The sequence below is a fragment of the Fukomys damarensis genome, unplaced genomic scaffold (genome assembly GCF_012274545.1).
Source record: "Fukomys damarensis isolate Sample0158 unplaced genomic scaffold, DMR_v1.0_HiC HiC_scaffold_28, whole genome shotgun sequence".
Taxonomy (NCBI): domain Eukaryota; kingdom Metazoa; phylum Chordata; class Mammalia; order Rodentia; family Bathyergidae; genus Fukomys; species Fukomys damarensis.
Window position 1 is genome coordinate 39,027,324 of NW_022900940.1, and position 14,596 is coordinate 39,041,919.

The following is a 14,596-nucleotide window of genomic DNA, read 5'->3' on the forward strand; positions in this document are numbered from 1 at the left end:
TTGATGTCTGGCTTGTGCTTAATTAATATTGTATTATACAATTGTGGTGCCATTGGATAAAAAGGTCTGCTTGTTTATTTATGTGAGGGCATGGATGGGCTGTACTAGGTTTTGTGCCCCATGCTTAGGACATAATAGGATCCCTTGATAAGAGGGGAATAATCTGTGTTGGTTACCAGGTCCAAAGTGAAAGGCCTGTAAAGCTGGAAGGGCCCTGGTGCAGGCCTTAAAAAGTTGAGCAAGGTAAGGCAGGTCACTCGTGTGAACACCTGGGACAAGACTGCTGCTCCAGTCACGACGAGAAGCCGGCCCTGTGTTTTTCCCATCCGTGTGGCGATAGTCGTGGTCAGTTACTTTGAAATGGCCCTTGTTATCTTGACGCCATGTAGGAGATCTGGAAGTCCCAGGGGAGGGGTGATGCGGCTCAAACAGATCTTGTGCAACCCTCGAGTCTTAGCAGGAAGCTGCCCTGAATCTGGACTGTCGGAACGGAGAGTCAGAGATACATGTCTGCATTTTATTCGCCCAGTCTTCTTATAGGCATAATGACTGTGAAATTTCCAAGAAACAAGAGAGGCGCCCTCTCTATAGGTTTGCCTTGTGCCTAAAAACTCTTCAAATATGTGGAAGCTTGAAAGAAAGAAGAGAATCGTGTCCTATCACCACCAGGTAGCCCAGGGGAAGACACATCATGCAGGAAAGGCAGCCAGGCTGGGGAACCCATATCTGTCATGGAGCTGGAATTCTCAGCCTGGCTGAGCTCTCCCATCAGCAGGTTGAAACTGAGGGGAATTACCTCCTTTTCTGGTGAGATCATGAGCATCTGTGATGTCTGCATGTGGTTAAACACCAGGTCACCCTTTCTCGTCTTTTTAAAGGAACCGGGAATCTCTGGGGACCTCTCTGTGCTCAGACATTCTGTGAGCGGGAAGTCAAGATTCGTTAATATGGCACCAAGGATGTCCACGCACGTCAGGGGCAGAGAGTGGGCTGAGCAAACATTCAGGGAGCAAGGGAGGGGCAGCTTGCTATGGGGAGGGATTGCCTTCTCTTCTCTGCAAGTGATTCCCAATTACTTCTTCCCAAGATGGGAAACTTGTGCTTGCTTTGATGAGGGTTCCCACTTGTGACTTGAAGGTTATGTCAGTTCATTCCAGATCGTATCGGTAACCGATGGGAATCTTGCCTTTTAGAGAATTACTAGCCTTGAAGACATCCTAGCTGGCAAGTTCAGCCCAAGGAGTAGCAGGCCACAGCCCCCAGAGTGGATTATATACTTAATAATTAAGTCTTTCCTCCTGGTCCTCCCATGGCTCTCTCCTCCCTCAGCCTGTGCCTCTCTAGGGAAGCAAAAATCTAACCATCAAAGGAATGCAGGAGCAAAGAGACTTGGAAAAAGGCAGAGAGAGGATCGGATCGACTTAGAAATGCAACATAATGAGGTTCCCTGAGCAGACTTCAAAAGGTCAGTCGGGCTCTGGAGCCCCATGTGATGACCTCACAATCAAACTATTCCTTCCTAGCGCTGTTAGAATTTAAATTGTGCTCGCGTGTATGTGTGTGTGTGTGCACGGAAAGGTGCTCTGGTGGGCGAAAAGCCCACCCCCACCTCAACTGCTGCCTGCAGTAATTGGGCTTTGTAACTCTTAACACTTGGATTTGATTTTCCAGGGAAGAGGAGCCAAGTTCCTGTGCATGGGTGCTCCCTTTCCAGCCATCCCTTCCTTCTGATTTCCTGGCTCTTGAGGCCCCAGCCTAATGCAGGGAGACAGTGTGGCTTTTGATGCTAGGAATCTTGGAACCGTTTGCTTCTCCACTGCAAAGTGGGTTCTTTCAGGAAGACTTTTGTAGGCTCCAAGTACAGGAAGATGAGCGGAGGGAGCGAGGGGGCTGTTCTTCCCGCAGATCGCTCGGGAAGTGTCCGTGCTGCTTTCCAGGCCCAGAGCGCTAGGGGCTGGTCACTGGAGCAGGCACACGTAAGATGCTTCGAGCCATAGCAGGGGCCACAGCCAGATCCAGCTTGCCACCTAGTTTTGTTTTACGGGATGAAATCACACCCATTCATTTACTTGTTGTCTGTGGCTGCTTTTGTGCCACAATTGCAGAAGTGAGTGGTTGTCACAGAGACCATAAGACCCACAAAGGCCTTCCACTCCCTTGCTGACCCCGTGGCCCCCAGCATGGTTTTCATAAACCCCTAAGTTGCTTATTTCCCAGAGTAAGGCATCCCTGGATTTGGGTCAAATAAGATGGTGGAGGCTGCTCAGTGCTTTAGTTGCAAGCAAGCCACACTCCTTTTTTTATTCATTAACTTGAGCAGTACCTGGTGTGAGGAAACGCTGTTAATGTCATCATCATCATCATCTCCTTAGTCTCTTAATCTAACAAATTTGGTTACTTACTTGGTTACAACTACCACAAAGAAGGTGACCCTGCCAGAAAGCCAGTGACCTTTAAAACAAGAATCATCCTTTGGTCTCATAGTGCAGTGATCTAACTTTACAGAGGAGGAAACTGAGGTCCAGGGGAGGCCAAAATCTTGTTCCAGGTCAAATGTTAAGAGCAGTGTTGGGACCAGAACTTAGGATGCGTCTGCTAGGGCACTCGTTTCTCCTGTGCCCCGTCAGCCACTGGCCTTGGCACCCCTGGAGAGCAATAGCTGGCTGTGTGACTCAGCAGTTTCAGCCTCTGAAGACCACGTCCCTCGTTTGTTCTGAAGTGCAGCTGATTGTGGTGATTATTCACGTAAATTGCACCTGTCACTGCTGTATAATGCCAGACCGGGGTAATGTGAGCTGCTTGAAAGAGGAACCTCTTTTTTTTCAGGGTGATTATAAATTAGATATGAATGTAAGCTTAAGGGCCTGGCAGACATTCTCCCAGGGAATTCTTTATCTTGCATATATTTGCCGAGTAACCTTTGCAAAGGTTAGGCTGCTCTCGGAATCGAAACACAGCTTTGAAGTTTAGGAATTCTAAGGCATTCGGGGAATACAGTATAACAATCCCAATTCTGTGTCCTCTGTGACTTTCTGTATACCCCCATGACTTAGTATTCAGGGAGTCAGAACAGGCTGTGCTCCAGAGTAACCCAGCAGCCTCACTGGAGAACTGACTCATATTCATAGCAATATGCAAGGATATCTGGGGTTCAGCACGTGGGTTAACTAGAGTTTCCCCCACCTTTCAGCAATTAAATATTTGTGACTAATACAGTGTGGCAGATGAGAGAAAAAAAAAGCATCCAAAGGTATCATTTAAGGGTGGACGTGCACTGATAGTGAGATAGGACTCTTCCGGTCTGGCCCAAGCACTCCCACCTCCTGGTAGATCTCAGCGTGTGGGCACAAATGGTGTCTGTCAACTTCAAAGACCAGCTCTGGCTTCCGCTTCATAGGACTCCCTTACCAGGGCCCAGCTTTGGACTTGGCCTCTCTGAGATTCGCTTTTCTCATCTCCCGAGGGAGCAGGTCTCAGCCAGGAGCGGTGTTATCCCCACTCCACTCCCAGGGGTGATCGGCAAGGTCTGCAGACATTTTTGGCCACCCCTGTAGGATGCTCCTGGTATCTATGTGGCCAGATACTAAGGATGTTGCAAACCAGCCTGTGATTCACAGAACACCATTGGGCGTGGTGGCACGTGCCTATAATCCCAGCACATGGGGGCAGGGCCCTGAGGCAGGAGGCCAACTGGGATATATAATGAATTCAAGGCCAGCCCGACATAGCGAGACCCTGTCTCACACAAACAAAAAATCGCCAAATAGCCCCCCAAAACAAAGAGTTAACTAACCAAGGATTCTTGTGCCAAAAAGTCAGAAGTTCTGAAGTTGAGAACCGTGCCTCACAGAAAGGAACGAGGCTTGTTTTGTGATGGGTCTGTATCACACACAATACCAAACCTACACTTAATGGAAACTCAAGAAATACGTGTGGGACAAACAAATGTATGACCGTGTGAATGGTTGAATATTATCCCTCTCTGGTAAGAGTACTCATTTTTTTCCAATTACTCTATCTGTGCACAGCTGTAAAACAATGCCCAGCACGTAGTAGGCATCCAGTTAATAGTAGCGTACAATAATGCTGGTAACATTTACCTGAATTTGTTTCATGCTCGTTTTAAATAAGAATTCATTTGTTTTCATCCTTTGCCAAGATAATAGGCAGTCTGTGCAGGCAAGAAGCCCAGTGGAGCTTTTACAAATATTGGTTTACAAAGAATCTGTTTCATCCTCTGTTTTTCAGATAGGTAAGCCAAGGGCCACTTGTTTGTGCCTCCATTTCCGCTCCCTATGGCAGACTTCTCTTAGGCAGGGTTTTGTTTCTCTAAAATTACTGTTTCATTGCTTGCTGCTCTGATGGAACCTATTGGTTCGTATGAATGCATTTTTTTTTTTATCTGGGACCCTTTCCTTCTGGTTTTCCTTTCCAATCTGGCACTGTGTTTTGCTTCATCCTGTTTAATATCACTGTTGCCTGTGAAGCTTTCTCGTGTGCACCGGACCTCCAAACCCTCCTAGTGAGCCTGCAGGTGTGCTACCACCTCCACTTGATGGATAAGGAAACTGAAATTTAGGAAATTAAATGCCCGTGAATCACTAACTTCTGGCTCCACCTTATTACCCCTTCTAGGATTTGAGAACTGGAAGATATTTAGGGTCAGAGTTCAGAAAATAGGAGGTGACATTTGTCAAAAGCCACCCAGGATGTGGTACTGAGGCCTCCTGATACATCCTTCCAGACTTTTCTGCCCTTGTTTTCCCGCCTGTGCCTGAGAAGCATTTTGCGACCAAGTGTCTCTTTCCTTCCTTACTTCAAGAGTCACTGAATGCCACCACACTCTGCTGTAATGGCAGAGGTAGATTCTGTGTTGGGTCTGGCCCTGCTGATTACCACTGAAAGGGTTTCAGTTCAAAGCTAAATTACTGTGAAATTAAGTTTCTCTTATCAGAAGTAGAGATAATAAGCATTGCCCCACGTCACAGCACGTCATGATGACCAGCTGAAATAAAGGCAACAGAAAGGGTTTGTGAACTGTATTCTGGTAAGGATCTGTCTTCTCTCCCAACCCCAGGTCCGGAACTAACAGATATTAACAGTTCTATTATGTCGGCACATGACTCCATGGTAAAAAACAATAGCCACACGGGCTGATATTTATTGAACCGTTACTCCTGTCAGACGCTTCATCAAGGGCACTGGTACGTGCACTTGCCTCGCATCCCTCAAGGCCTTGAGGAGATTTCTGGGTTTGTACTGTAGCTCATATTTGGGGCAGCTGAGGCCCAGAAAAGCACAGCTAGATCCTCAATTGGGTTTAAGTAGCTCACCACTGGCTCAAATTCAGGTGAGCCAAGAGCTCACGCATTCACATATTCATTAATTAAGAACCTCCTTGCGAGCTGCACTGTGCTAGGCCCTGAATGGACCGGTCACTACTGCCTGATCTGTGACCCCTCATTCAGGCCAGGCCTGGGGTGACCAGGGAGGGCCGCCTTCTCCTCTGTAGGAGGTGGAGGGACATGCATGCTCCTGCTGGCCCATGGGCTGTCAGCTGTGTCGGCTGGTGTCCCTAGGAAGAGGATGACATTTCTGCCTCCAGCTGGAGTAGCTGATCAGCACCAAGGGAGGGCGGGGAGGCCCTGGCGCAGAGCCACAACCACACAAGCACAGCGATTGTGTGCTGAGCCCCCTGAAGACCCTGGACCGCGGTCCAGTCCCCTTGTGTTTCCTTTGCTGTCGCCTGCCAGAACGCACTGTGTGGGACTTTTGTCCCTCCCAGCTCATCTTCAAGGGTTTCCTCGGGACAAGGTTACTTCCTGGCCTGAAGACCACATGGATTGAAACCTCTGAAAAAACCTGTTGGGGCTTTCGTAGTGCAAACACAACTGCTGCCCGTGGACAAATATTTACATTTGCTGTGAACTCTCTCACAGATGGCCACTCTTGGGAGAACCCCAATTCAGGCCCCTGAACAGAGGCTGCTCGAGCAGGTAAAGGGAGACAGAGGCCAAGGGAGATGCTCCTTGATCTCAGATAGCCTCTCCTATGTAGACCATAAGTAGTCTTGGTGCTGAGGGCCTGGGAGTTTGGGAATAATTTGGAGCAGAATAGCAAGACTCTGCCATGACTCCCGAATTAGTTTCCTAAGGGTGCTGGAAAAAATACTGTGGGCTAGATGGCTTTAAACAGCAGAGATGTATTCCCTCATGGTTCTGGAGGGCACAAGTCCAAAATCAAGGTACTGGAAGGGCCATGCTATCTTTGAAGGCACTGGAAGAGGATCCATCTTGCCTGTTCCCCTTTTGGTAGTTGCTGGTCGTCTTTGATTCTCTATCTTCTAAATAAACCACTCCGGTTTCTACCTTCATCACCATATGGCAGTCCCCTCATATTAAATCTGTGCTTACATTTTCCACTTCTTCTAAGGACATCAGTTCTTGGATTAAGGCTTGTCCTAATCCAGTATAATCTTGTGTTAGTTTGGTTACAGCTGCAAAGACCCTGTTTCCAAACAGTCACGTTGACAGACTCATGGTGGGTAGAAAAACATGATTGCTGAGGTGAATAAACAATTGAATGAATGAATAAGTAGATGAATGATCCAAAAATTAGATAGACAGCAAAAGTAATAACAATAGCCTTCCCAGTTGTGTGACAGTTAGAGACTTATCCATCCATGAATGATTCTGTGCCACCCAATTCAACCAGGGGCACATGCTCGGAGACGTGGATATATTCGGAGGACTCAAATACATCTTTTCGGGGGACAGTTCAACCCACACTGTCTAGGTGGTTGTTTGTCCCTAAGGAAACATGATCATCTAGCCTCTGTAGCCATCTTGCCCTGAGGGAACCCATAAACCACACGCCTGGCCAGATCACACTGTCCGTGCGAAGTGTCTAGCCTCCTAGATGTAGTCACAAGGTCCTACGTGGCCTCATTTGCTCTCGTTCTGCCTTGCCCCTCTCCTCCCTTCACACTCACTGCTTGGTTGTACTTGAGGTTTGCACCGCAGTGTATAGGTCTGGGCCCAGCTCTATTTCAAGCCTATCTTCATGCTGCGTCTCTACTCAGGAGGGACCTTCCTCTCCTCTTCCTGCAGGCAGCTTCTACTCATTATACCCCACAGCCCAGTCTGCAAGTCATCTTCTGGAGGAGCCTTTGCTGACCCTCTCGGACCCTGTACCCGGCACCTCCTGGACCGCTTCAGCACCCTGTCCTCCCTCCCACCCACAACTGTAGCTCACAGTGTCACATGGCGTTGAGGTTGTCTGCTTATCTACGGCTCTGACTTGGCTCAGATCTCAAAGATTGGGGTCTGTGGTTTCCTCTTTGAGTATCTAGCCCTGCCTCATGGCCAGCAAAAATAAGTGCTTCTTGGATTGAATAATCACTTGAATGAAAGTGTAAGCGGAAAGCAAAAATGACAACAATAGCCCAGTGGCTTTCCTATTTTTGTGAAAATTAAAGACTTTTCTGTCTTTCTGCTAGTGGTTCCCTACCACCCAATTCTACCTGGGACACAAGCTTGGAGAAATAAAGTTTTGGAACCCATTTGTGTGCCAGGGCTTAGTTAGGACTGAAGATCAGCCCAGCGGGCAGTTTCTGGAGTCTTGATTGTCCTCGTGTGGGGCCTGCTGAAGATCTTACTCTGGCACCTGGGGTCTCTTTTTGCATTTTTCAGCCCCAATTTCCTTCATCCATAAAGGTGGGAGGCAACCAAAGAAGTAGGTAAGCCCAGCTAATTTCTTCTGCTTTGGCACATGTGTGGGGCAGCTCTTTTGCATGATTGAATGCCTCAGCCCATGAAGAATAAAAACTGTAATTCCTCTCTCTCTTTTTTTCATTGTGTTTAGCCAAAACAAGCTGTGAAAGAATGTAAAATATATCATTTTGTTGGCACCCGTTCACAAGTGAGTCAGTGAGCTTGCTCACATTTACAACTAAAATTGGATTCCAACCTTCCAAAAATTTATGACAACTGCTCCTTCTTGTGGCTTAAATGTTGACATATAATTAATTTAGGATTTCTTCCTGAGGCTTCCTGTCCAGGTTTGTACCTGCCACAGCAATATCCTTGAAAGTTTATCTAACAGCTGGAGCTATGAAAAACCCACTGAAGCTTTGTGAAGGAGGGTGGGCCGTGCCAACAGGAAGAGCCCAAGCGAAAGCATGTGGCTGCCAACAGGCCTGGCTGCCGGAGGTGCCGCAGGTTGGAGGCATGGAATTTGCTGTTTGAAAGAAGCTTAGGGAGCCTCCTGCCGCCGTTCCTTCCTGGCCCCAGCAATGTGCTCCCTCTTCACTCTGCCTACTTCTTCTCCAGAAGAGGACCGGGCTCGAACAACCCAGCCTGGTGCTTTTTGCACTGGGGCTCAAGCTGGTCCTAATATCTCGCTCTCTGCTCTGTGTGGATGTGTGTAGAGGTGGAAGGGATAAGAAGTGCTGCCTACTGGGATTTTGTTATATGTCAGGGGCCGGCTGAGGGCTTTCTAAGCACAGTTCATTTTTCTTCTCTAATTAGAGTTTTTCACTTGGGAAAGGAGAAAACTGAACTGAGGCTTGAGAGGTCATGTGTGCTACCTGAGGCCACCCAAACTAGCAAGGGGAAGGAGTAGCAGGTGGTGCACTTGTATGGAGCTCCTGTGGAGCCTCATCGCATACTTTTACATTTAGTAGCTGTGATAGCAACAAATTATCCAATGCAAAAGGTCAGTAGTGCTGAGGTGGAAAGTCATTGCTGTGTAGAGCGTAGAACTATTCCCAGAACAGAAGCATTTGATAAATATTTTTTACTGTCAGTCAGCTCAGCTCTCCCGATCAACTTAAATATTTTTCTGAGCATCCACTATGTGGCAGGCGAATAAGACACCTGCTGTGAGCGAGCTATACACAGCTTGTGCGTACAAGGGCTGTGGAGGGTGCGGTGAGGTGGTAACCAAGCATTCACCCGAGGGCATGATGGCCAATGGCTCTCAGAATCAGGAGTCTGTGGGGGCACAGGTGGAAGCAAGTGTTAGGGGAGTGTTTTGCAAAGGCCTTGGGCCAGGAACGATGGCCATGTTAGCCTCACTAAAGAAGTGACATTGGCGCTGACATCTAGGGATAAGCAGGAAGCAGCTAGGTAAAGGGGAAGGGGAAGGGGCCCAAGGCGGAGGAAACGGTGTGTGCAAAAGCCTGTGGGTCCTCAGCTTTGCGTCTCTTTGTGCAGTAGGAATCCCTACCAACGTCATCCCCTCTGCCTGGGTTAGCCCACCCTGCAAGAACTCGGTACACCTCTGCGGGGTTTGCAGTACATGCACGAGGCTGGATCCCTACGAAGTTGTGTGCGGCAAAACAGAGGCCTCTGGTGTATCACGTATCATGTGGGGGCTGCCAGAAGATGTCGGGGTCCTTCTGCATGGGACTTTGGCAGTGGCTTCAAGGGTGCCCCCAAAAGCCACTGCCTTGCCTCAGACACCCACTTTGTCATGCCCCAGTCTTTTGGTCTCTGGCCCAGTTCTTCCTAGAGGGATTTTCCAGCCCTCAGTCCTGGATGCCAAGCTCCTGCCTGCCAGGACCTTGGTATTTATTTAATAAGGAAATGTCCGGTCAGCTCCTGCATTATGAAAATGCATTTTGCTATTTGATCTTCAAAGTGACCAGCAAAAAAATCAGTGCAGGAATTCCCTCTCAGGGCACTTCCATACCAAAGCGGGGGACATTGGTGATAGCCAGAAGCCCCGGAACAGATGGGAGAACGGGTCCATCGGAGAGGCCCAGTGTTGATATGCTTCCTTACTCTCGGAGCCACTCAGTCCGCATGAGGACTCCAGAGTGCACTCAGATCCCTGACCTGGAGTGAGAGATGGGAGACTGAAGCCCCTGTGCCTTGTGTGCAGACCCATAAGGGCAGATTTCTGTCATGGGACCTAACTGTAAATTCAAACCAGAAAGCATGTCTGCTTTTTGGCACTGTGCAAATATGCCTGGCCTTAGAGTCCCTCTGAAATAACCAGAGATATCTGGAGGCATCCTGTTCTTTGTTTCTTAAAATTTATACCAGAGTGTAACACATGGGGTAGGTTCTGACTTCAGATCTGCCATGAGGGAACTCAGGCTTGGCCTTGAGGATGACTCAGTTTGTTGCTTTGGCAATCCTGTTCCCACCTACACATCCCAGTGCAGAATCAGTGATCCTGCAGATACCTTGAAAACCTGATTCTGTGGAGTCCTGGCCAGTACTCCTGCCGACCAAGCAACCCTACACAACTTAAGACAAAAATGATGCCTTTGTGGGAACAAAAATGGGAGCTGTGATGTCCATGGCCTGCTCCGGTGTCCCAGGAAAGTGTCATTTTGTTTACATGACAGTAAAATTTATGTTGGACAGAGTAACTGAGAAGTCAAAATCCCAGGAAGCCCAGTGGATTGCATGTTATGTTCCCCCAGCATTTCGAGTTTACCTATGTAAGGAGAGAGGCAGGAAGGCAACTCCATGCAAGGGGAACTAGGAGTGGGGGTCAGCCAGCAGCAGACGTCCTGGCCATGGCTGGGGGAGCCTGTAATCCAGGGCTAGTCGAGCCTTGGGGTTATACTCTGGCTGTAAAGGCAGCCTCCCCCAATAATCTTTTTAGCATCCCACTTTTTCAAAGGCAGCTTGGACCCCAAAGCCCTCATGCAGCCAGAAGACATGTGAATATCCCATCAGTTGTGTAGAAACAATAGATTGCAATCCTCCAGATAGTTCACTCGATCTCAGAATGATAAATGATCAATCGTGGCATTCCTCCTAAATGAAATTAAGATGTTAAGATATATTGCTTCGGGCTTCTGGATGGGGATTTCTTCATTTGATTTTCCAAGAGAAAATGTATTGCTTGGGAATCACTGGGAAAGAGAGACATTCTAGATCTCTGTTAAGGCAAAAACATTTAAATTTTTTCATATTTAAAAGTGATTAATCATCTCTAATACCATGAACCCGGAAGGCCATAATGCTAATTCTTGGGGGGGAAGGGAATTGCATGTGTCTTGATTTAAAGACATTTTTGAAGGAATCTCTCAGTGACCTTACATCGAGAGACAAAAACCACTGCCTAAAAATCCATTTCAAAGCAGAGTCCAGAGGCTGGCGTGGTGGCGCATACCTGAAATGCCAGTGCGTGCATGGGAGGCTGAGGCTGGAGAATCGTCCTAAGTTTGAGGCCAGCCTGTCGTGGCCAGCCTGGAATACACGGTGCGTTCAAAGCCAGCCTGAACTACACAGTGAGACCTTGGGAGATCAGGCTCCTGAGCACATTTGCCATGTCTGTGTGCAGGGGTCACCATGCTGCCCTCTGCCTACCGGCTGCACTCTCACTTTCAGGGGCCATGGGATAGGTTAACAATAGTGACCGCTTCAGCGTGTGAGGACTGCCTGTGCTCAGTGAGCGTCAGTGGCTCATTCCTGATTCACATGTTCGATTTAATCATCTGTAGAATGCAGTACTATGCCCACTTGCTGTGCATTTCATGAAGTCAAGGGTTACCGGTGTCTCCTTCAGCTACAATATCCCTAACACGTGGCTTGGCTTCTGGTAGATTTTTCTTTAAATGTGAGAAGTGGTAACAGAAGGAAAAAAAGGGACCAAGAAAGGAAGGGAGGGAGGGCTGCCTCTTGTGCTTTTTATAAACATAACTGAAGGACAGTATAAAATCCAGACTGAATTTACACTGGTAGTGCATTTAAGAACTCATTCCGTGTTCAACTCTCCAAACCAAATCAGGTAGCATTTTTCCTTCCCTTCATTTGCTGATGGGTGGCAAAGAAAGGGTGGGCTCCCCTGGCTGGTTGCTGGCTGGTGTTTTTCCATTTCCTTTTCCTTCTCACCTACCAAAGAGCGCCCCCCCCCCTTCGCCTTTTGTTGCAGGAAACTGATTTGGTGGATGCTCAGAAAACAGTTTGCAGCAAGTTGAAATTATAGTTAATCGAATGCAAAACTCCAGTCAGCTTGTATCTGCCAAAAATAAATAGTTTTAAAAATGAATTTCAGATTGCTGACAGTGATGACTGTGTTTATGGCAGTGGTGTTGCCCGCCTTCAGTGGGCCATTGCTGGCGGCATGCACCCAGCATTTAGAAATTAAACAAAAACAGATTGAACTTGCTGCATTAGCTGTTGCCACATCAGAACGCTAATGGGTTTAGTGACCACAACCTACCCAGGCCAGAGCGTGTCAACAGCCAAAGGACCAACCTCAGTTGCTGTTTGTGCTTTGCCCAAGTTGTTACAAGCTTAATTCTTTGCAGCTTACTTTTCCTGCTGTTTTGGCCTCTTCCCTACCCTGTCTTAAAGGGGGTAGCGGCCGGTCCAGCCTCATACAGCAAGGCCACCAGGCTGTGGTGAGAGATCTGCAGAGCAGCACCTCAGTCTCTGGGATCCTGTGACCTGTGAAGTTAAGACTCTGTCTGCTTCCTGTCTCACTGCTCACTTCTCCTACGCATTCCGGAAATGGCTCAGCCCTAGAGCAAATGCAGGAGCCTCTTGATGCACCATTCATCTGGAAAAGTGGAGCCTTCCTGCCTTTCTTCCTCTGCAAGAAAGCATGCTGCATGCTGTTTGCACCTCAAAGATGGTTTCTTTGCATCACAGCCAAGCCTTCAGCCCGGCCTGAGAAACAAGGTTAAGCGTTTCCATCTCCAGGCAGCCAGTCCAAGCCCTGGGTTGCAGGACCTTGGCAATGAAGAGGTTAAATTGCTCGAAAGGCTAGATCTGTGGTTTCCTGCCTGCACTTGCTCTGGCCTAAGGCAGTGCTTGCTTGGGGAGAGGGATAGAGAGGTCTCGCCTGGACCCAGGTGGCCAACAAGCAAACCATGTTATTAAGAAGCAGGGATTGCAAAACCTTGATCTTCAAAGGAGACCCCTAATTAGTCACCAGCCCAAGAGTAAATGACATTCCACCTCAGCAAGGCGGGAAGGGTGCCTTCAAATCCTGGAGACTAATTGCCATTATTGGCTTGATGAAGATCCTGTTGTAAACACTTGTCATCCGAGCCACTTCTGGTTGGCAAACCTGAGATATCGAACAGTTCTTTTATGTTTCAAATTCTTCCAAACACCTCTCCATGTCGGAAGGAGAATCTCTTTATGAACATGATACTTTTCTCAGCACCCAATTTAGAAAAGTGTCTCCCTTTGGCTTGGATGTATTATGTATGTCAAGCGCATCCTAAGCCAGAATTGTTGGTAGGGGATTTTTAAAAGATGTTTTGCTTTATTTTCATCTGAATTTGAATGTGCCATCTCAAAAATAAACCCTCACTGTGGGAAGAGGGATTTATCATGAAGATAATGAGGCTTTGGGTTTGGAGCCTCTCAAGTACACAGGCCCTTTTCCAAGACCCCAAAAGGGGCCCTACTGCTGTGTTCATGAGGCTGTACATTCTGTCAAGTTTGAAACAATTTGTGTATTCTTTTTCTTAAAGGGCATCTCCCAGATGGTATAAATGCTGGAACAGACAAAACCAAAATGTGCTCTATAACATTAGGGGTGTGTCGCTTACCTGTTCGCCATGTTTCTTACTACTTCTGGCCTGAAATATTTTCTCCCTGTTCGGGGGCTTCTTGCTTCTTGGTACTGTTTGGCATTTGTACAAGGAGAGCGCACATCTACAGACCACAGACTAGGTACTAGGGGGCAACTGAATTATTTACTCTTCAACTAGGAGAAGTTCTAAAAGCCTAGAACCGAGGGACCCTGCATCTGTCTCCATCAAGAGCAGCCTACCTAACACCAGACTCAGATGCCCAAAGAAGCCAACCTCTGAAGTGGTCGGGGAGCCACACGGACTTTGGCTTGTTCTTCTTTGTCAGGAGCACTAGATTCTCTTATGCAGAGACTGTCACGGCAGCCATTACATCAGCCTGTGAGAGACAGGGAGGAGGGAGAAAGTAGTCTATAATATCTGATTCTTACTGTGGAAGTGTGAATTTTTGATCCACCTTCAAGATGGACTTTTAATGCGCATCTCCGAGCCCTCAGATGACATACTCAGGATTAACATGCACAACTCAAATGGCCTTTGAGGGAAAATACCCCTTTCTCCCAAAGCAGAGCTCCAGAACTGTCTTTAGCCAACCAAGGAGTCACTATTACTCAGCACTAATTCCTTTGCGTTAACAGTCTGGGGTGGAGCAGGAAGGTAGGCGTTCTGTTCACAGACTCAAGGTATTTGCTTATAGGATGCATGGTATCCACTGAAGGCAGAGGATCCCACAACTGGGTGTAGTACCAAAGGGCTAGTTCTACCCAAGCGGGGTCCCCCAGGATCCCTGGGACAATGCCCCTCTCTTCAGAGCATGGATATTCTGCTTGGTTAATCAGCCCTCATATCTGATGTCATTAACAGCGCCTCCAAAGATTCCCAATGCATTATTTTAACCTGTATGTTTCACTGTTTGGAGATATCAGAAGTTATGTGCCCAACTTTGAGGTATTTTAACTAGTCCGGGAAAGAAAGACTAATATAGGTTTTGACAACAAACAAAACCAGTTTTTGTTCTATCAGTTATGTTTAAAAGATTCCAATTTCAAACTAAACACAATGTGTGGTTATTCTGTCAGCGATTAT

At 47.6% G+C, this 14,596-nt stretch overlaps 1 protein-coding gene and 1 long non-coding RNA gene across 17 annotated transcripts in view; one reads left to right on the forward strand and one right to left on the reverse strand.

Moving 5' to 3' along the window:
* Window positions 1–14,596, forward strand: part of Erc2 (ELKS/RAB6-interacting/CAST family member 2) — a 932,060-nt gene that overhangs the window by 907,238 nt on the left and 10,226 nt on the right. The window lies entirely within an intron of this gene.
* Window positions 410–1,440, reverse strand: LOC104875480. The gene is made up of 3 exons (XR_004514632.1): window positions 1,362–1,440; window positions 797–918; window positions 410–480 (listed from the first exon to the last, which is right to left on the reverse strand). It is a non-coding gene; the product is annotated as an uncharacterized LOC104875480 (long non-coding RNA).